The following is a 22627-nucleotide window of genomic DNA, read 5'->3' on the forward strand; positions in this document are numbered from 1 at the left end:
TAATAAAAAAATAATCGAAACTGCGAGGAACATAGTAATTTGGATAGGCCGTTTACATTATGCAAACATTTGTTAAGAAAGATATGTTTATTGCATACATAAATGAAATCAAATCTTTTTTGTACTTACTTAGTAAGGATGAATTATTTGAGAAGTTTAAGGAATCAGTTATATCTGAACATTTTGACAAATTGGATGTCAGTATCTGTAATGGTGTGGCATATTAATAATTATTATTCCCTTCGAGAATTCAATTTAACTTAAGATGTATGCAACATTTGCAAGAGAGAAAAATCGACCAAAAATTAGTTTGTTGAATGCCATGCATCTGCGTATTACGTCTGAATGAAGTATTGGGTGTCTAAGAAACTAAGATATCCTCTGCTGATGTAAGTGAAGTATTTTGTTGTTTACAGTTTATAAGACCGATAGCTTCACATTTCGTTCACTTGATAATAAAAGCCTTTGGTAACAATGTTTGACATCAATACATTGGGTTTTAGACAACAATTGATGGGTTCAGTCTTTAAAACGATGCATGACGTTTGCCTCACACGCACTTGCTTTGTTAGATTTGTTGGTAATTGTATAGATGTCTTGACCTGTGAGAAGAACACGACGGACAGTTTGAAAATGTTTTTTGGTAAGACTGAATTGGTTCCATCTTTATGTTTCTGTTCTAAACACATATAAACTTGCAAACGTTACTCTGCACTATAAAAGAGACCCAAACGAAATGTTACTCATTTAATGTTTTAAAATAGTAAGCGATTGATATGCTGACTTGTTTCAGGTGTACACTATAATTGTTGCATGAGGGTAACAAAAGTGGGTTTACTATGAATACGGGATATGAAAGGTCGTCACAATTTTGATATATGTATTGTATGATGCTCTAGAGTTTGTGTATAAAAAAGTGTTTTTTTTTAAATTAAAATTTAGTAATTGCAATTTTTCAGACGCTCCCTATTTGACGTCAACTGTGACATGTTTTGTTTGCTTGCAGGTGTGTGATCGTTTTTCGATAGATGTTAGTTTCTGAAGTTTGGTCGTTTGCTCTATTGAAATGTAAGATATTCTAGCACACAATGTAAACTCACCCGTACCCTTGTACCCTGTCTATACTTTACTATACAGTAGTATACGACTGCATTACCTAAATATTCCAAATAAATCATCTTTTAAACACTGTATTGCGACTATACTATGTCAAAGAGGGATAATTTTAAACAAATTCGCATTGCTGTCCTACTGTGCATGGCATTATATTCCGCTATTGTTCCTCTTTGCTCTTAAATTTTGCAATTTTGTTTTAAATCGATAACAACGACATTTTTAAGGACGCATAGAACGAAAATATGAAACGTGTTTCAAGATTTAATATTAAGGACGATTGTTATAGAATAACAAAAAACGTTTACATACTGTTACATATGCAAACTTACACTTCTGACTAAGTTTAAAAGTTTAAAATAGATATTCCTTCCATTTACTAATCAATCCATTTCTGTGAAAAATTCCCATTTTACAATTATGTTTGGTTCACAAAAATTAGCTTGTTCACTATTGACAAATCCACCAACGATAAGCATGTATTGATAAATGCGATCACCGCTATGAAACGTTCAAGGTACATATTCAGTAATAAAGAAATAAACGCGAATCTTCGACAATCTCAATCAAATACACCAAACAATAAAATGAAAACAACAATGCCAAAATCGCGACACGTGAATGTAACACTATATAAATGATTTTAGTGAACTAGTGTCATTCGTATAGAATATATATATATATATATATATATATATATATATATATATATATATATATATATATATATATATATATATATATATACATATATATATTTATTTAAAAGAAAATGGGGTATGATGTAAGTGTTCAATATAACAACAAACATAGTCCATCCGTGAGAGATATTGAACTATCATTAAGGCGACTTAAGAGACTTTTACGATGTCGAGAATATAGCTATGTATTTACTACGTTATATAGCCATTGTATACTTTTTAAACAAACAATAATAGAGCTTCAAAACTATGTATAACAGCGAAGTTGTCTAAAAGCTATGCTTTCAATGTAACATATTCCTTAATGACAATAACACTCCTTTATTTAGAAGTACTAGCTATTGATGCGTACCAATTATACTAGAAAATATCGATTAAAATAATTATTCTCCTTCTGCTTCATGTTAACCACGCAGTGTTTCCCTGGACTTGTTTTTCATGCCCAATGTATTGTATATATACAATCTCAATCGCTTTATCCAGAAAACAGTGGTATATTATGTAGATTAAATGAACAACGTATTAAAAAATCAAATCAAGAATATGCAGAATTAACTCCTTTTTCATACTAATGTAAACTATTTGAGACAACATTGACTATCAATTACGCAACACGCACAAGGTTTACTGCAATAGGTGTAATTAAAGATAACATCGAGACAGTGTCTATGACTTCCTCACTTAATGCATAAACTTTTTTGTCGTAAAAAACTTATTGGGTGTCAATGTAACACTTTTAAAGAAAGTAATATAATTTATGTTGTAATCACTACATATATCTTTACAGCCGTCGTTAATAAACAAACATATTTACTTGAAATAAACGACGTTTTTATTTCTCGTTTCGTCTGAAATTTAAATGAACCCCAATGAGGTTTCTATATAACGTGTGGGCGGATGTGTCTTAAACACATACCATATACAACTACACTTTCAAGTACGTGGTTTAACACAAGGCCTTGTTTTTCCAGTCTTTCCAGCTGGTCTCAAAACGTATGTATTGTTTGTAATTATACATTTAAGCGTAAAATAAATTGAAAAATATTAAATGAAAAAAAGAGGAAAAACTTACATTATGTATTTCGAAATCATAATGTCCAATGCATTTTTGATGTGATTGAGAAGAATGGCACACATGTTCTTTAAAAAATATTATTTAACTCAGTAACAACTATTTTCATTTCAATACTCACAAAACAATAAGTGAGTAAAACAGAAATGTATGTGTATATCAAGATTAATATCTTTCTTAAACTAACAACTATACTGGCTCAGCGTCAAAACAGTTCGCGGAAAGGGTTTGGAAATCATTTTAAAATAAGATTATGCAAATGGGATAGTTGTTTCCTCTATGTCCGTGCCTTGTCCTCGATTGTAATGTCGAAATAGACATCAACGTACGAAATTAATTTGATGGGGCTGCCGTTCGTCGGTCTAACATCGTATGATCAATGGCATTGCATCCTGTGATTATATCACCTACGAATCCCGGCACAGAATCTCGGATGAAAGACTACTTGTAATGTATGCGAAGGCGAATACAGAATATTAAAATGAATAAGTCATCAAGGAGTATTAACCGCAAAAAAATAGTTTGCTACCTTAGATGTGATTTTCTTCTCGTCAATACGCGAGATATTTTGCAAACGTGTAAATATGTTTTGCCTGTAAACTTATGTGTCTTTATAAAGCATCTTCAAATGTGTTTTTTTTTCAACAATGAAAGTTTAACTATGATATGTTTTTATGTTTATGATAATTTAAACGTCAAATCTTATAGAAAACAGTTTTGGTATTTATATAATGTTAGTTTTTTCGTCTCCGCGTTAATCGAGTCATTTTAAGTGTGAGTTTTACGATTTTGATTTTAACTCATTTGTATCCAAAATAACTAATAATACATTAATACGTTAGACAACAGCCGCGCCTACGAATATATGACATATATGTGGCTTTCGCCTCTACAACGACCATATAATGCCCTTACAAACACCAAATTTACAATCACGCATTAACGTTTGTGGTTTTGAAACAAATTCAACACTAAGATATTCAGCGTAAATAAGCCAAATTCTATCTGAAATTTCACGACAGTGTTTTTAACTATTTTATTCGTGAAATACAACTTTTTTTATTATTTAACACATTATAGTTCTTCGTAAATGAATGAATGGGTGTGAAATGGTAAATAAGTGATTTCATTTGTATTTATGGGCCCATGGCAGTTCCAACAGTCATATTAGGATCCGGTGTTAGACCTTGTATTCATAGTTTCTTTAATTTTTCCTGTCAATATATTTTTATACTTCCATTTCTCACTACTTTTTAGTTAGAAAGACAAGTTTCTTTTAATGATATTAATTGTTTATCATTATTGCTAATAATAAAAGTATTGTTATAATAATTATTAAATAACATAATTCGGTCACTTGCCTTAAATAAAAGACCAACTGATTGTTTATTATAAGAATTCAATACTGCTCCAGGAGCTGGAGTTTCACTTCTTTATATTAATCAAAATTAAAATGTGTAATCAACATATTAAACAAATTAACAGACACGAATTTATATGAAAAATGTATTTAGCCAGCCTCAACCAAGTTATGACGATCTTAAGGACTTCGTCAATTTAATATGCAAATAATTCGACGATCGCATGGCATGATGGAATAGGCTACGTAATTTTTTTAAACTGGTAAACATGATCTCATATATGTGCATTTTTTCCTTGCAAGGAGATTCGTGTTTAGTTCATTTTTTATGCTAGATATAGAATGTATGACTTATGGTGGATAGGTGAATAAAACTTTCGTTGTCTTCCATTTAAGAAGTTTACTACTTTTTGGTTTGCTTTAAGTTGTCAGGTTTACGTATTTGTCTAAAGCATTGATTAGCAATGTCCTAACAAAATGCACTACATTTGAGATGCTACCCGACAAGATATTTTGAAAGATGCAAGCAATGATGACCCGCCGTTAAAACGTTGTTTGGTTTTGTTCATGTGCTTTGTTCGAAGCCGGTCAAAAAGTATTGCATCTAGTGAATACTCGACACAATAGCCGAATAAGATTGGATGACAACTACCGATAAGTAGTTTAAACACCTCTGCGTTAGACCTTGAAAGTAAAGGAGACAGTATATCTGATGTTTCTTGTCGAAAGGGAATCTATGGCATACACACAAAAGATCAGGATCGCTTAACAAATAAATAAAATAATAAAATGTACATTTATATAGAGTTGTATAAACATACATGTAAATGTATGTCAACCAAAACAGTCATTTATCAAGACTTTCAATTACATTAGCAATGTATTTTCTACCCATGCAGAATGTGCGAACAAGTAAAATCAGGAACTTTGCTCAAAAGAAATCATTTCTTAACTGATTATCACAAAGACCCAATTTGCTACCGGATTCGCCAACCATTCACTTTAGAAACGCAATCAAGAATTCCCAATGCCGCTGGCTTATGTTCTTGTAAATTATACATTTTTGCGATACCAACGACAGTGTTCAATTACATTTGCTTATTTCAAAATCCTTTCAATATAGATTGTGTGCGTGCATGCATGCATTCATACATTTCGAATGTTATTTACAGAATATATTTGATCTTATCGTAGATATCAACCAATGCAAATGGGAAAAACTACAAGTATACGTTAATGAATATGTAAATGTATTGCTGAAAGGAATATTTAGAGATCAATATTATTTTTAATCGTCGGTTATCATATTTCAACAAAAAAGCGACAACATTTCTTCACAAATTGTATAAACATTAACATGCTTAATCCTTCATGTAATCTGTCAAGTTCTACGTCTATGCAAGTCGTTGAATCAGAGCGAATCGATTTGAATATTATTAATTCGTCGCGATATATTTAAGTACGAACGAATATGTTCTAAATACAAACTTCGGATAAGACCGTTTACCAATTAATCAATCCTACGATATATTGGCTTATTCAATCATAAGTTATATAGTCGAAATATATCGTTTAAATGGAATAAAACACGCTGCAGATGATAATATTAATGTTTAATTTTAGCGTCAATCGATTTCACTTATGTAGTTGTATAAAGTGACTGCCATTGCATTATTGTGAGTTTACGAATACGTGACCAGGTTTACTTGTTAATTGCACTTCAATATTCTTTATGTTATATTTTGCGACAACATATTGTGTTTATTGTCTCAACAGGTTTGATGTAAGCCCGATAGTTCAATTTATACAAATAATATATGAAGCGCTCGAAAAATGCTTCCACACAAAGTCGGAATATTGTTAATCAAGACAACACAACATTTATTACGCATATATTTTGGGCACGGAGGCAAACATAAACATGATTAATGACAATTTTAAATTTTAATGTGTTCACACTACGAATATACAACCAAAGTCGTTTCTATCACATAGTCGATAGAATGACAACCCAATTCATGGTTAAAATATTCTTTATTATTGTGATCGTATAGTTCGCATTGTAAAATATCTATGAGCCGAGCACCTCCGTCCAGTCGTGACGGCTAACCAAACTCGACTCTCTCTAATACAAAATCTTGAAGTATTTATACAAAACATTTGTCACTATCAACTTTCATTAATTGAGTTGATAAAGAACTCCTTATACACTATTAAGGAAATCAGTCTTTATCAATACCCCATTAATTTCTGAATATTGGTCTTTTTCAACATGTAGGAAATGTACACTTTAAACAAGCAAACGTATTTCAATAGAGTGTACTATGTTATATACCTCCCCTAACAAGATAATTAATTTAAATATGTTATTTCAATTAATTAATATAATTGCTTACTAACATTATTTCTGGTAAATCAACTAATTTACAAAAACATCAACAGTTTCACTTTAAAGGAAACACTGCAAACATAATAAACAAACACACTGCAAACATATATATGTACCAAATAGTTCAAAACAAAACACATCATAAGAATAACGAAAAAAACACATCACTGATACTTTGGTTTCAAAACAGAACCAAATACATTGTAATAAAGTCAATATAAGAAAATGTAAAACATGTATTTTTAAATGTCACAAATGAACACGGATGACCCCAAACATCTTGTCACCATGACAGTTCATCGATGTCATATTGGAACTTGAGTGTCCACCATCGTGTGTCGTCCGTCATCCACCCCGGTGTAATCCGACGAATCATTAACGGTTATATCCATTAATTGAACGTTTTGAAGCCTGGTGTAATTCAAAATCTTATTAACTGTTACATGCATATTGTTTTACATGTATGCACATTAATGTAACATCTGGAAGAAAATGAACTTCTTTATTGATAAAAAATCTTCACCAACTATTATTTTGAGAATAGATAGCTGGACTTAATTTTTTTTTAAATCTATTTGTACATCTTCACCAACTGCTACTTTGAGAATAGACAGATGGACTTTTGTACAATGTAATAAAACAAACAATAATAATCTTCACATATCTAACATCTTTAGGATGATAAACAGGTCACTTCAAATATCAATAGTCTATTTACAATATCTAAATTCTTGTATATAAACATATACAATTGTTCTTCATTTCCTGAACCATGATACTTTGGGTGTTGAAGGAGAACGACCTTCTTCCATGACAATATTGTCATCCGCCTCTTGGGGCGACACCACATCATTTTGGTTTCGAACATTTGTAGTTGTTCTTGGCCGTATTTCATTTCTTGTCAACGGAATGGATTCATTACCAGTCAATATGTTAGGAAGCTCTATTGTTATTTCCCTACCTCCATGCTCATTTTTAGTTCTGTCTGACATAATGTTTGCGCACAATTTCTTTAACAACAGAGAAAGTATCACCATAAATCCGATAATCAGACCAGACATTAAAATAATCTCTGTAATTCGGCTTGAATGTTGTGTACCAGATATGTTCGAATTTGACCTTAATTTATGGATCTGGTGTATGAAATAGCTCATTGGTATTTCTTTTAAGGACGTTAAATTAGATGGTAATCCCCTGGACGTTATGTTTGGAAATTCATTATGAAACTCATCCCAAATGTGGAATTGGGACACATTAGTTAACTTAAGTAAACCAGAATATATGTCTCTATTTTTGTATGAAGTGGTCTTTTCATAAAAATCAGGTAAATAAAAGTATTTTGAGCTTGCTCTACAAGAATTATTCAAGCGCACAATTCCGACTGGTGGTGTTATCTCAATTTCATTCTGAGACTCTCTTTCTCTACACACAATAACTAATTTCAATCTCTCATTTGTCACTATGACCCATACTGAAGAAATGTACTGAACTACCGGTAACCCTTGATTTTGAGAAACAACTTTCGTACAACTTTCTTTCATTCTATCTTGCTCATTAACAAACATAGCCACGACGCAATGTTTATTCCAAATTGTTTTGTACCGGGCGCTTGTTATCAAACACTGTTTAATTTCCTGATTAGCACACAATTGATATTCATGTTCTGATAACAACGAATATTGTGTCCTATCTTGGCTTATCATAATTGCTTCTGACTCTAATCGAAAATTAGCAGTAAACTGTGAACCTTTAGTTTTGCTTTCCAATATGGGAATTAAAGGAAGAGGAAAAGAATATACTCTGAAAATGTCAAAACTTTCCTTTGTATTTAAAAGCGGTATATCTAACACTATCTCTATTCTATTATTTTGAAAATAAGTAATACAATCCAAAGATCGATAAAAGTACCATATATTCCACTGAGGATCTTCAGGTAACTGAAAATTATTACTTAATTTTGACTTCACATCCATTAACATAGCACGTAAGTTTTGTGGAGAAATAGTATTCATGGACAAATGATGCTTTAACAAACTATTAAGTTCGATTTTTAAGTTTTCTAAATAAAATGAAGCATCAGTACACATCATCTTAATTTCATCAACAATTAACTGAAATTGTAAAAATGAATGTAAAAACTGTTCTAATCGATAAAATCGTTGTTCAAATTGCTGTGACAATTCACCTATTTTCTTATCTAGCTCCATGATATATTTGACCAAATCCATTATGTTTCTCCTATTTTGTGCAACTTCAGTTCTAGTTAGATTTAAAATGGACAATCCAATTTCTAAATTATGCATTATTTTCTGCTGATTACTAGCTATTATTTCAACATTACGATTGATATTTTCTATGTCACCTTCAGATACGGTTCCAAAAAGAAAACTCATAGCTTGCCCTATGATAGGAATTAAGGAACGCCTATGTCTAGATTCTCTCAATATTTTAACCGAACGATAATCGATTAAGTTATCTTGTATGCTCTTGAATGTGTCATTGACCATGTTGAATTATATTTGTAAGCTTTTCATTGTTTCCCAATATCCTGTTAAATTAGACCGTTGATAAAATGAAAGTTCACTTTGCATTATACCGTTTATGAAAGGAATGTCCTGTTTCACTTTATCAATAAATGATAGATAAGGCTTTAGGTCATGCACAAAAACAACTAGCCAGCGTCCATTATTTACATAAACTTCATTAGTCTTATCATACACAACATTTTCTCTTATCAAAAATCCATTAGAACTACTAATGAACATGAGGAAAACAACAAAACACAACGCTTCCACACAATTCGCCATATTGTTTTATACTCTTTCTCTCTGCAAATTTTTCTGTTCTCTGTAAAATCCCTGTTTTACTGGAACAAAATAATGATCAGCATAAGACCACGTTCAAAACATCAGCATATAAATATATACAATAAACAAAGAGGTCTATTTACAATATATCAGAAATTAACTTTAATAATTTCTTGACATTATTTGATTTTCGTGACTTTTCTGTACTTCTCCTTTTAACCCTTTTGATCGGAGACACTTTTGGAACAGAAATTTCATCAACTGACATATAGCCATCAGTACTACTGTTTACTTCTTTTGAGGAAATTGAAACATCAGAATTGTCATTAGTACTATATGTTTGATTCATTTCTCCTAATCTTAATCGTTTATGCATTTCCATTAAAGGAATATTATCCTCATTATCTGAATGTTCCCTTTCATGACGATATCTATTTGCTAATTCTGCCAAAGGAACATTATCGTCTGAATCAGAAACAGTATTTTTACTGCAACCCTCACTATCACTCGATGCCGGAGGAACCACGTAAGTAGATTTTCTCATTACTCTTTCATTGTTCTGGTCAGTGGCATTCCAATCAATGTTGGCTAATCTTAAAACCTCAGCATGAACCTTAACTGTATCACCTGTTAATTGATTTTTAATGATGTATGATATGGGACCTGTTCTTTCAATGATTCTGTAATAAGGTTTCCATTTTAAGTCTAATTTTCCTACCCTTCTTGAATTTTTGTAATATACAGGATCTCCTATCTCAAATTCAATTTGCTGTGTTCCTTCATTTGCATATTTTGCTTGTCTCTGTTTTGATTGCTTTAGATTATTCTTAACCAAAAAAAAAATCTGTGTTGCTCTTGCAATGCTATTTTATGCATTTCTTCACCAAAATATTTTTGTCTTGGCTTAAGTAACTGATCAACTGGTAATACAGGTTCTCTTGTATACAGCAAATAGAATGGACTGAATTTGGTAGACTCAGAAACACTAAATCTTATAGCAGCTAATGTCTGATTCAAAAATTGATCCCATGTTCTAACATTTTCCTGGACTTTCTTTGATAATATATCATGCAATGTTCTATGAAATCTTTCCACTTTTGCATTACTCTGTGGATGACTAACGCTTGTGAGAATATGATCTATTTTTAATATTTCCAATGTTTCTTTCACTATTTTATTTACATTTTCAGATCCCCGATCTGTTACAATCTGCAAAGGACAACCAAACCTAGGAAAAATCTTTTCCAATATCAAATAAGCCATTGTATCAGCTGTCTTATCAGGAACAGCAAATGCTTCGGGCCAACCACTAAACCAATCCACGAAAGCAATAATGTACTTATTTCCAGATATCGAAGTAGGATATCGACCACTAAGATCTACACTTAATTTTGCCATGGGATATGGGGAATATCTGTTTTTTTGCAAAGGTTGCTTTATTTGACGTAAAGATCTGGTTTGACATGTTACACATTTAGTAACATATTCTAGAACATCTTTGAACAGGTTCATCCAGTAATATTTTGATTTTATGGAGTCAAATGTTTTCTGAACACCCATGAGACCATTTAAATCATGCCATTGTTGCAATACCAATGATTTAAATTGCTGTGGCACAAACAATCTTAGTTTCGGGTCACCATCAATATCCGATAAGTAATACAATACGTTATCAATAATTAAATGGTGATTTCGAATATTGTCTGTGGCATTACCATTGATAATTAAGTTCTTTATCTTCATCAATTCTTCATATTTTGATTGTTCATTCGCCATATCAACATTATCTACATTCAATTTTGAATAATCTGGCAATTCAAACGAATCAACGTTATCGGTCAACCTATAACTAGCAAACTCTTTTGGATTAAACTGGCTTGAATTCAAAACATTGACCTCATATAAATTGTCATTTACATCAATATCAGGTTCAGATTCATTTCCCGAACACTCTAATTTATCCTTATCACAACTCATTTGCACCTTATCAGGGTGTCGTGAGAGTAAATCAGCACAGGTATTAACTGTACCTGGGATATATTCTACTTTGCAATTATAACCAGCCATGCTTAAAGCAAATCTCTGAATTTTCTTATTTTGCATTGGAGATTCAAGGAGATATTTTAAGGGTTTGTGATCCGTTTTAATTGTAAATTGAGCATTATGCAAATAATAATCTAATTTTTGAAGAGCAAAATGTATAGCATAAGCTTCTTTTTCAACTGTTGACCATTTTCTTTGTGTTCTGGACAATTTGTGAGACAGATAATACATTGGTTTCTCATCACCCTCACTTTCTTGAGTAAGGCAGGCTCCTATACAAGTATCACTAGCATCAGTAAACAGAATATATGGCTTATTCAAATCAGGGTATGCCAGTAAAGGAACAACCATCAGACTTTCCTTGATAAAATCAAAAGCTTTTTGACATGTTTCTGTCCATTTAAAATGGGCATATTTCCTAGTCAGATTTATAATCGGTTCAGCGATTTCTGAAAAATTTGGAATAAATCTTCGATAGTAAGATGACAATCCCATGAAAGACCTTACTTCTCGAACGCATGTTGGAACTGGCAATGATCTAATTGCACTTATTTTCTGAGGATCAGGTTTTACACCTTCAGAACTGACGATAAATCCTAGATAATTATTCTCAGATTTCAGAAAACTACATTTCTTCAATTTCAATTTTAACCCATGTTCACGAAGTCGTGAATAAACTGTTTCAATGTCTCTTAGGTGGGATTCCTTATCTGCACTGAAAATAAGGATATCATCTAGATATGCAATTGCAAATCTTTGACAATCTTTCAAAACGATAGACATGAGTTCTTGAAATATAGCAGGAGCATTTGAGAGTCCGAAAGGCATTTTGTTAAACTCAAACAAGCCTCTGTGTGTACAAAAAGCAGTTTTCTCTTTATCATTTTCGTCCATTAAAACTTGCCAATAGCCACTCTTTAAATCTAAAGATGTGAAGAATTTAGCATGACTCAACAAGGCTAAAATATCATCAATTACTGGTAACGGAAAAGCATTTTTTACAGTTATTTTGTTCAATTGTCTAAAATCTACACAGAATCTCTTAGTGCCATCTTTCTTATCAACTATAACCACAGGAAATGACCAAGGCGATCGAGATCTCCTAATGACATCAGCATCTAACATCTCATCAATTGCTTTATCAATTATTTCTCTGTTATTTAAAGGAGTTCTGTATGGTCTTAATTTTATAGGTGCATGTTTACCAGTGTCTATACTCATCTTAACTGTTTCAGTGTGACCCAGTTGAGAGTCTTTGTCAGCAAACAAATCAATGTTTCGCCTTATTAAATTTTCTACTTCTTTTTTATGGCATTCTGGCACATTGATATCACTTAACTGTATTTCCTCATATGCATGTTTTCCACCGAAAACTGAATTCACATTATTTATGTTTTCCTCATCAATTCTGTTCAATCTTGCAACCAGACAATGTCTTTTAAGTTTGTATGTTTTGTTGGAATTATTAACAACTAAAATTGGCAGACATCTATCTTTAGCCAAATAAGTCACTGAGTTAACAATTTGAAGACCTGGTTGATCTGTTATAAAACCTATGTCAATTTCCGAAACAGAATAGCTGTAACCAGTTGGTATATTTGGATTCTCTCTAATTTTACCATAACATATCTTCGCTGTTTGTGGTTTTAAAATGCATGTATTTTTCAATCTGATTGTTGATGCAATATGAATATCTTCTTCTAAGCTGACATAATGTTTTCCATTTATTCTCATACATTTCAAATCAAAATAAAGTCTAACGTGATTATTCTTTAACCAATCTAAACCCAAAATTAAATTTATATTTAAATTTCTGACAACATAAAAAGTTTGAATCATTTCTGATTTCCCAACGCAGATTTTAATACTGACGAGCCCATCAATCATCAACGGACTACCGTTTGCTGATTGCACACTAACCACCTTCTTTTGTAATTTTGGCTTTTCAATCAAACTATCATAGACTCGTCTATGCATCAAAGAAATCTCAGCACCTGTATCTACCAAACTTCGAAATTTTTGCTTACCAATATGTAATAAAGTAGAATTCGGGTTTCCTGAAATATTAACTTGAAATGATTGATTAATTTCTGACTTATTGTTATATTTCTCAACATCGACCTCAACATATTGAGAATGTTTTAGTTTTTTCTATGGCCTGTTTTATTCTCTCTCAACCCCTGTTTTGGATAAGAGCAATCACGCAACACGTGTCCTTCCATTCCACAACCCCAACACAAAATTCTCTTAGACTCTCTTTCACCCGAGGCAACGTTAACCTTTCTACATTCGGAAGACTTGTGTCCGATCCGTTTGCACTTGTAACAACGGAGACCTCTATTATGATTAATTTCCATAGGAGTTTCCTCTCTCTCTTCTCTCACACTGCTAGTACCACCAGATAATCTAACTCGTGCCAACAAATTCTGTTCAAGTATAGCTCTGTTAATTGCAATTTGTAAGGTTGCGGGCCTTTCCCTTAATATTTTTAATTTCAGAGAATTATCATTTAAACCATCTGTGAAATTGTCTATCAATTGTCTCTCAGTATCAGCGTTTCCCACGCCATATGCTTCTTTTCCTAAAGACATAATTCTCTCTGCATATGACTGAATATCTTCATGTCTACCTTGCTTTATTTTCCTTAGGAGCGACAGTGCGAAATGCGGATCTGTCACGTCTGAGAACCTTATTGCTAAATCTTGTTTAAACTGACCCCAAGTATTATCAGGATTATCCTGAATATACCTTTCAATAAAACCAGACACTGCACCCGATGCACTTTGATATGCAATGAATTTCTTTCTATCATCAGTAATATTCATCAACATAGCAAATTTCTCAATGGATTTTATCCATTCCCTATACTGTTGACGGTTTCCATCAAATTTCGGAACCGTATGTGAAATGCCCTGAGTTGTTAAAGCATTGGAAACATTAATTAATTCTCGCCTTAAATTATCAAACACTGTTAAAGGGTCTGTACCTTCTGCCATGGTTGATATTTTCTCTGTTACTCTATTTTATTCATGTTTAATTAATTATTTTATTTATTTTTTTTCGAGCGTGGATTCAAGAAATAACCAAATAGAACTTACCGAATTTTTAATATCCTGCAAACGGCACCAAATTAACTTCTATCACATAGTCGATAGAATGACAACCCAATTCATGGTTAAAATATTCTTTATTATTGTGATCGTATAGTTCGCATTGTAAAATATCTATGAGCCGAGCACCTCCGTCCAGTCGTGACGGCTAACCAAACTCGACTCTCTCTAATACAAAATCTTGAAGTATTTATACAAAACATTTGTCACTATCAACTTTCATTAATTGAGTTGATAAAGAACTCCTTATACACTATTAAGGAAATCAGTCTTTATCAATACCCCATTAATTTCTGAATATTGGTCTTTTTCAACATGTAGGAAATGTACACTTTAAACAAGCAAACGTATTTCAATAGAGTGTACTATGTTATATTTCTTCGTGAATGCAGAATATGTTTGGTTTTGCTTATTCGGACTTTGAGTTAATTTTGGTGTTACACATATATGATTACATCGTCATATGCTGCAACGAACAAATACATTACATAAAAGTCGACCATCACCTTAATGCCATTTCTGATAACATTCGATTAAGGAAAGCGTCAGGCGCAACATGCGAGTGTACCGATATCTTATACAACACAATGTGCGAGTGCGTGGTAAGGCTTGATAGATGGAAAAAGACTTCAGTTTGTGAAAAGTTTCATGGTGACTACCATGAATGATGTTCTGACGCTTTCAGCAATTTAGTAACGTTGACTCATTCCTGTGTCGTTGTCGTTTTTTTTCTGTTGCTATTCGAATAAGTTCGACTTCCAATATTTGGGGAGCAAGACAAATAAAACTAAAATAATATCTGAAGGATCATCCTTTCCTTTTGAACACGCTATAAGAATAAATTATAAAAAATATTTGAATGAATGCAATACCATCTGTTTAAACAATTAATAACTGGTTGTTTGTCCGTGTTTTATTAAATTGTTATTTTAGATGTATTTTTGGTTGTTTGTCCGTGTTTTATTAAATTGTTATTTTATACGTATTTTACGATCATGTGGGCTTTCAATTAAAGCTATTATATGATTGAACAGTCAGGGGAGATATTGTTCAGATATTTACAGTTACTTTTTACAATTTTCTTCGGTGTATATGCAAAAAGGTATGTATGTGACTTGCAATGATATATTGTTTATATAAAACAGTGATAGGTGCGTTCATTTATGAAGCGGACAGCTTCAGCGATTTAATTGAGCATGATTAAATGTCATCAACACGATCTGCATATATGCCATTAACGTGTTTTTCACAAGTGATTCAAACCTTCTCATATAATAGTTAAGTACCCTTGAAGATAGTTGACATAACAGTGCTGAGTATTGGTCAAGGTCGTACAAAAGCTCTAGTAGATGTTAACCAGGATAATGTTCATTACAAATATCCCTAAAGCATTGCTTACATTTCAAATATGTGTCGCATATTACCACCATATTCAAAATAACATGTGGAATATATGGTTAAATTACAGCTATATAGTTGAATATGGATGTGAGCTTATGCAGACTAGAGCGATCACATTGTATACAAACACTACACAAACACATACTATAATGCGTATTATGTGTATATTTTAGCAGAGTAGGTCTGGGTTTGTGCAAAACAGCTGGATTTTGGGAAATCATCCGGTGTTGTGAAGGCATTTGGTTGTTCAAGATCCAGCAGACATGGATATTCCACGTGTACAAAATATCAATGCAATACACATAAACATGGACACGTACTAAGAAACAGCTTACGATACTAAAAACTTTGTTTAATATATTATTCCAAATTGAAGTCGCGTTGCAATTTTTTTTAGTTTGATAATTACTTTTTCTTTTAAATGGCTCTAATCGCATACCGTTTATACACAGAAGAACATAATTGAAAGAAAGTATACTAATAAAAAATGTCTTTGTCGCGTAACAAAAACTTATGCTATAAGGATTTATATTGTATTTCTTCCTAAACGCTTGGATTAACTTATGTTCATAACATCCATTCATGTCATCACAAATAATCAAAAGTACGAAGAACATAGTAATTCGGAAAGGCCTTTTACAACATGTTAACATTTGTTAAGAAACATATGTTTAATGCGTATATTAGCAAAATCTAAACTTGTTTGCACTTACTTAGCAAAGATTTATTATTCCAAAAGTCTTAGGGAGCAGCTATATCTGAACATTTTGACAAATTGTACGTCAGTTTCTGTAATGGTGTCGCAAATTTATTATGATTATTTCCTTCGAGAATTTAGTTTTACTTAAGATGTATAATACAATTTGCAAGAAAGATAAATCGCCCAAAGAATTCGTTCATTTATGTACTGCATCAGCTTAGTACGTCTGAATAACGTATTGGGTGTCTAAGAAACTGATATATCTCCTTCTGATGTAAGCGGAGTATTTTGTTGTTTACATTATAAGACGGATCGCTTAACATTTTGCTTACTTGATAATAAAAGCTTTTGTAACAATATTTAACATCAATCAATTGGGTATTTAGACACCAATAGATGGAGTCGGTCTTTAAAACGATGCATGACGTTTGTCTCACGATCATGCTTTGTTAGAGTTGTTTGTTATTATACTGTATATGTATATGTGTCATAGGCTACAGAAATCAGGAAAAATTACATTTTCGTTTTTTGTCATTTTGTAAAAGATGAATGAAAGCATAAGTCAAATCCAAAATTTTAGGTTTCTATCTATAATAATTTTTGAGATATTGAGTTTTGAACACATGCACCCTTTATACGATCTTTGGTTTAATGAAATTAATGTATTTTGTGTAAATGGTTTTCTATATCAATTGACATTGACAACAAACTCTTTTGTAAAAACAGTATACATGTATTTACCGTATAGCATTCACACATAGATTCAATGCATGAGCTACACTGACCATGATTTTTACATTTTATGTGCGAACAAAAGCAAGCATTTGAATACAGCGGTTGCTATGGTAACGACTTTACACAAAATACATTAATTTCATTAAAATTGTTTAAATATCAGGAAAAAAACTAAATATTTACGTTTTTGTCAAATATATGATAAAACTGCTTATAGTCAATGATCTTTATTTCAACATGGTGTTAATTTAATACATAGTAACACAAAGAATCTAAGAAAATAGGTTGAGTTAAAGTGCAACATGTTCTTTTTTTAGAAAAGATCCACATATTTTACAGTGTATTGATTTCAATCCATTTAAGACTTTGCACAACGTAAACATCATATATGTAATTTAATAGTGCCATACATATATGCTGGTAAAAATGTTAATGTACAGACATTTTGCTGATGGTAACCATGGTTACCATGGCAACAAATAGATAAAATATCCATTTTTACTGTTTTGAACAGCAAAAACACCTAATTGTATTAGTAAATCCTTTCCCATACATATCAAACATGAAAAAGAACAACATTATTTGACCAAACAATTTAACTACAATTTGTTTACGAAACCCACATAGTAAAACCGCCATAAATAAACACAAATAATAATAACATGTACTTCTAATACAGAACAATTGAAGATGAACATGTATTATTTAAAGGCATTAAAAGATACCTTCTATAAATCAGTTAAAATAAACATAATACCATTATCATATAAATAGAATTAATTCCATCAACAAATAAGTAAACGCCAAAATAATGTTTCCATAGCAACCAACATTCTTATTTTACATGTTAATGGGTTTGGCAATCATGGGTATGATGATCTTCAACAAAACGTATGTATTACCACCTGTCATCATAAATGAACACACATGGACAGCGGTTTATTTATATGGCTAAATGTTTTGACAAACTTTATAAAGCATGTTTCAAGATATGACATTTTACATTAATAGCATCACATCATAAGTTTCAATTTAGAAAATACCATGCCACAGGCCAATTTAATATTAATATTTTCACACTAGTAATTGTTGCTGAAAAGTTCACCAATGAACAGTTTATATGGTAAACAATAACATTTAACTTGGTAATCAAAACAAATAATCTAAGGCTATTTGACAAACAGGATCATACAATTTTCAACCTTAAAACAAACAAAGATAGGACAGGGCACATGTTTTTTGCAATTTCTGAGTTACACAGACAGTTTTTGGTTTTTTTACTTCGGCTTGGGACAGGTAGCTTGTCTACTGGGGTCTGATTTAAAAAAAAACTGCCCTATTTCCTCATAAAGGTACCATTGTCAGGCGATACTGAGTCAACGTCCTTTAATTCAGGCTGGGCAAGACTGGCTAGACATTGATGGTAAGAGGTCAGCACTCTTTAAAGTTTAACAAACAGTGAGTTTCAACTGTAGATTTTTCACTTTTTTACAAAATACCAAGCCTGGTTTACTAGCATCAATGAGGAAATGTTGGTACTTTTAAATGTTCCTCAAGGTGATGAACAACTGGGCAAGAAAAGTTTTCCAATCGTATAGGTGCACAGGCTTCTCCAAATCACCAATCATGTGCGGCACATTAAGTCCAGACCTTGAGGAGGTGGATACATTCTCAACAACAGCTTCGATGGTCTCTGCATCACAAAGTCTGGAAAAGTGTGAGGCATGAACATTGGTTAAATATTGCAGAGCGTTATTTCCTTCTTAGAGAATGGCAGTTTTTCAAACATTTGATAAGCTTGTGACTCGAGTGTTCAAAATTTAACTATTTAACTAAACTATTTTCTCACAATTTAGAACAGTTCTCAACTCATTTTTTCACAAAATGAGGGGCCAAAGGCCACTTCACAAAGATGGGAAAAAGTCCATGTATTAAAAACATTTCTTATGAATACTGGAAGTAATAATATTGCCAGTGTTCATTGCAATATGTATACTAACATTATCAGATGGTAAATCATTATCTACTGATGAATATACCTACACTTTGACTTCCATAATCCAAAATGACAATCAGGCTAGAACTTGATGTGGCGGCAGTCACCATCATCGAATATCTCATTCGAGTGTGCAGCCCTAATTGAAAATGGAAAGAATATTAACATATCATTTTCACAATCTGTAAAAAAACTAATAAAACTTTAACACAAATATATTGTCTATTCTAAGCCTTTCCTATTTGTTAACCAAACAAAAAGCATTCCCAAACCTTTTTTAAATATCAAATATTCCATTGATTAAAATGAAATCTATTTTAACATAATTATATGTAAATAAGGAGTGATTTTTTTTTCCCAAAATTTTATCCTGTAAGATGCAAAAATGGTACCAAGTTTTCATGCAATAACATTGTATGCATAAGTAAAAGTTCTTACCAACACTTACTCTTCACAACGCATACCAAAGTACACAGTTGTTCTTATTTTGTTCAGCAGTTGTCAAAGTAGAAAACTGCCTCTTCCTCCCCTAGGCCATAGTGATGAAGCTAGTAATGCACATAGCTAACAACAGTGTTGGCGCCTTTCCCGGGTGAATCACCCTCATTCGCCAAGTAAAACACGTGTTTTCCTGCAAAAGAACAAGAAATGAAAATAAAAGCAAACTGACTATAATTGTTATTTGATACAGAAATATGTATTTCATATTTCACCTAAAATAAGGACAGTCACACCAACACATGTTTGCATATTTAAGAACAATATGGTACATGTAACTGATCTAGAAATTAATAATCACACCTACCTGTACCTTCACAGCAAACACCAAAGACTTCACATTTTTTCGCAGTCTTGAAGTAGTTTGGTCCAACCTAAGATATATTTACGTTTTTAAAACAATTGTCAAGATTGAAAAGACAAATATCTTTCACTTAACTTCATAGCAATATAACAAAATAATGCAATAATAATAATCATAATTAATAATAATCATAATAATTAAGTGTCTTTAGGAGTTTTGTAAAGTCTGAGCGTTATCAAGTGGGCTTTTATTACTAAATCCAATTCATCACAAGTGAGTTCATGGCAGTATTGTCTAAAATAGATTGTTTCAATTCAATGACATCGCTGCACGGTTTGTTATGAAATGAATAACACCCACATGATAGAATTTGGGATTAGTTTTGCTTTTCTTGTTCTTTTAATTGTTTAAATCAAACAAGGAATTCTCAATAGGGACAGACTGTCCATCTGTCTTATTTAGCACTGAATCCTGATGATTCTGTTTCTGAACAGTTTGACTCATAGTAAATGTCTTCATCAGAATCTGAAGAGGGCACATTTTCATTTTAATAGGTCTAATACATGGCTTGTAATATTATCATGTATAATGCTTGATGGTCTGTTTTGAAAATATTAATGTCAAGTTGTCAACCAAATTCAAATCTTCAATAAAAAATATCATCCTGGCCCTGTGAGGTTTCATATGGGATCGTGCTTGCTGAACTTTCTTGTGACATATTTACAATTTAAATAAGTGCGCCATTAAATTTCGTAACCAACAACAAAGTTTTCGTAGCGAAGTATTTTACTTCCGGGTAAACAGTTTCATTTTCAATGTTCTCTAAATAGGACCATTGTTTACCAAAATTAATGATTGTCAAGTTTATGAAAATATCTTACCTGATTTTAACTACGACCCTTCAATTGAAGAAATTATTGTCAGGATTGATTTACAATTTATTCCAAAAGAACTCGCAAACAAACGGTGAACAATGTCAATGCGTAGGCCAATTACGACACGCCATTTTTAGTAGAGGTCGCTCAACAAAGTAACGGTAACTTCCAACCAAATAAAAGAAGAAAAACATTTAGGAATCACGAAACTTACATTAAAGTTGCATGAAATCTAACATACACCCTTACATTTAAGCAAAACACTTCTACATTTCGACTACTAATCCTTTAAACAATAGATTGCTTGGTAGATTTTGCAGTTTTACAAACAAACTGCTATATTTAGAGCTAGTTAAAACCCCAGTATGATTTTTAGTCACTAGCAGTATTAGTTAATCCCCCAACCTTTTTATGTACAGTTAACTCGATTTAACCGTGCTTACGATCATTGCATTGGTATGGGGTAAAGGTGATTGCTTTGTTGAAAGTTATTTTTCAATGAAATTGGTTTAAAATCAGTCTAATTGTAAAATAAAGATCCTTGCAAGGTAGCGTGATTCGAATCGTTTGCGGTCGTGCGTTTATTTATTTCGCCATATTGTAAAAGTTTACAGCATAAACCTGTAAAATTTACATATATTGCGGAAAGAAAAGTTTATCCAGTGTATCGATATCGGTACGTCGCTGAAAGCATAAGGCGCGCGCGTTTAAGTCATGATTGGGTAATTATTGACTTGTTCTGTTAGTTATTATTAATATCGCGTCAGCGCTGCAGTTAACCTTTGAACCGAAACCGGATATCGACGTAACGGAAGTCGATTTACCAGAAATAAATTGCGCACTGTAAATAGGAAGTCGATTTACCTGAAATCAGTTGCGCACTGTAAATAGGAAGTTACAAATCTAAATGTGTTAAATTATCTTAATCAAACTGCAATTGTGTATTGTATTTGTTTTATAATATTTTTGCAATTTTGTTTGTGATCTATTTTCCCATTACTTAAACTTAAGGTATTTAAATATTCAATTTTTACAATTAAATTTTAACATGGTTATTTTTTATTTTTGATGAAAATAAAATGAATTATTAAGCACTTATTCAATTTAAGTAGGCAATCAAAATAGTAGTGCAGTATTAAATCATTTACGTCAATTATGTAATACTTTTATCAAATAACTTGTTTAATTACAGCAGTTTTTCATATGGTCGTTAAATTTTGTTTATTTTATTGAAAACTTCATTAAAGTGCGTTGAAGAGTAGATACCAATCATGAACATTGTGTGTGTGTGTTTTATGATTTTGATTGTTGTCTATAATATGAACAATGAGATATTTTATGTGATATAGTGATAGTGTATTCACTGCTTTGTGACAGTTGTGTGACTCTCATTTGAAGTGAAACACATATATGAAAATAACTTTGTGATCATAGTGCTGAACATTTGTGAATTGTCAATCTTCAAACATGGAAGGTGATATAACAGATAGGGAAAGGAGACTTCACAGGAGAGGAATGCTCAG

This window comes from Dreissena polymorpha, chromosome 8 (assembly GCF_020536995.1).
Source record: "Dreissena polymorpha isolate Duluth1 chromosome 8, UMN_Dpol_1.0, whole genome shotgun sequence".
NCBI classification, from domain to species: Eukaryota; Metazoa; Mollusca; class Bivalvia; order Myida; family Dreissenidae; genus Dreissena; species Dreissena polymorpha.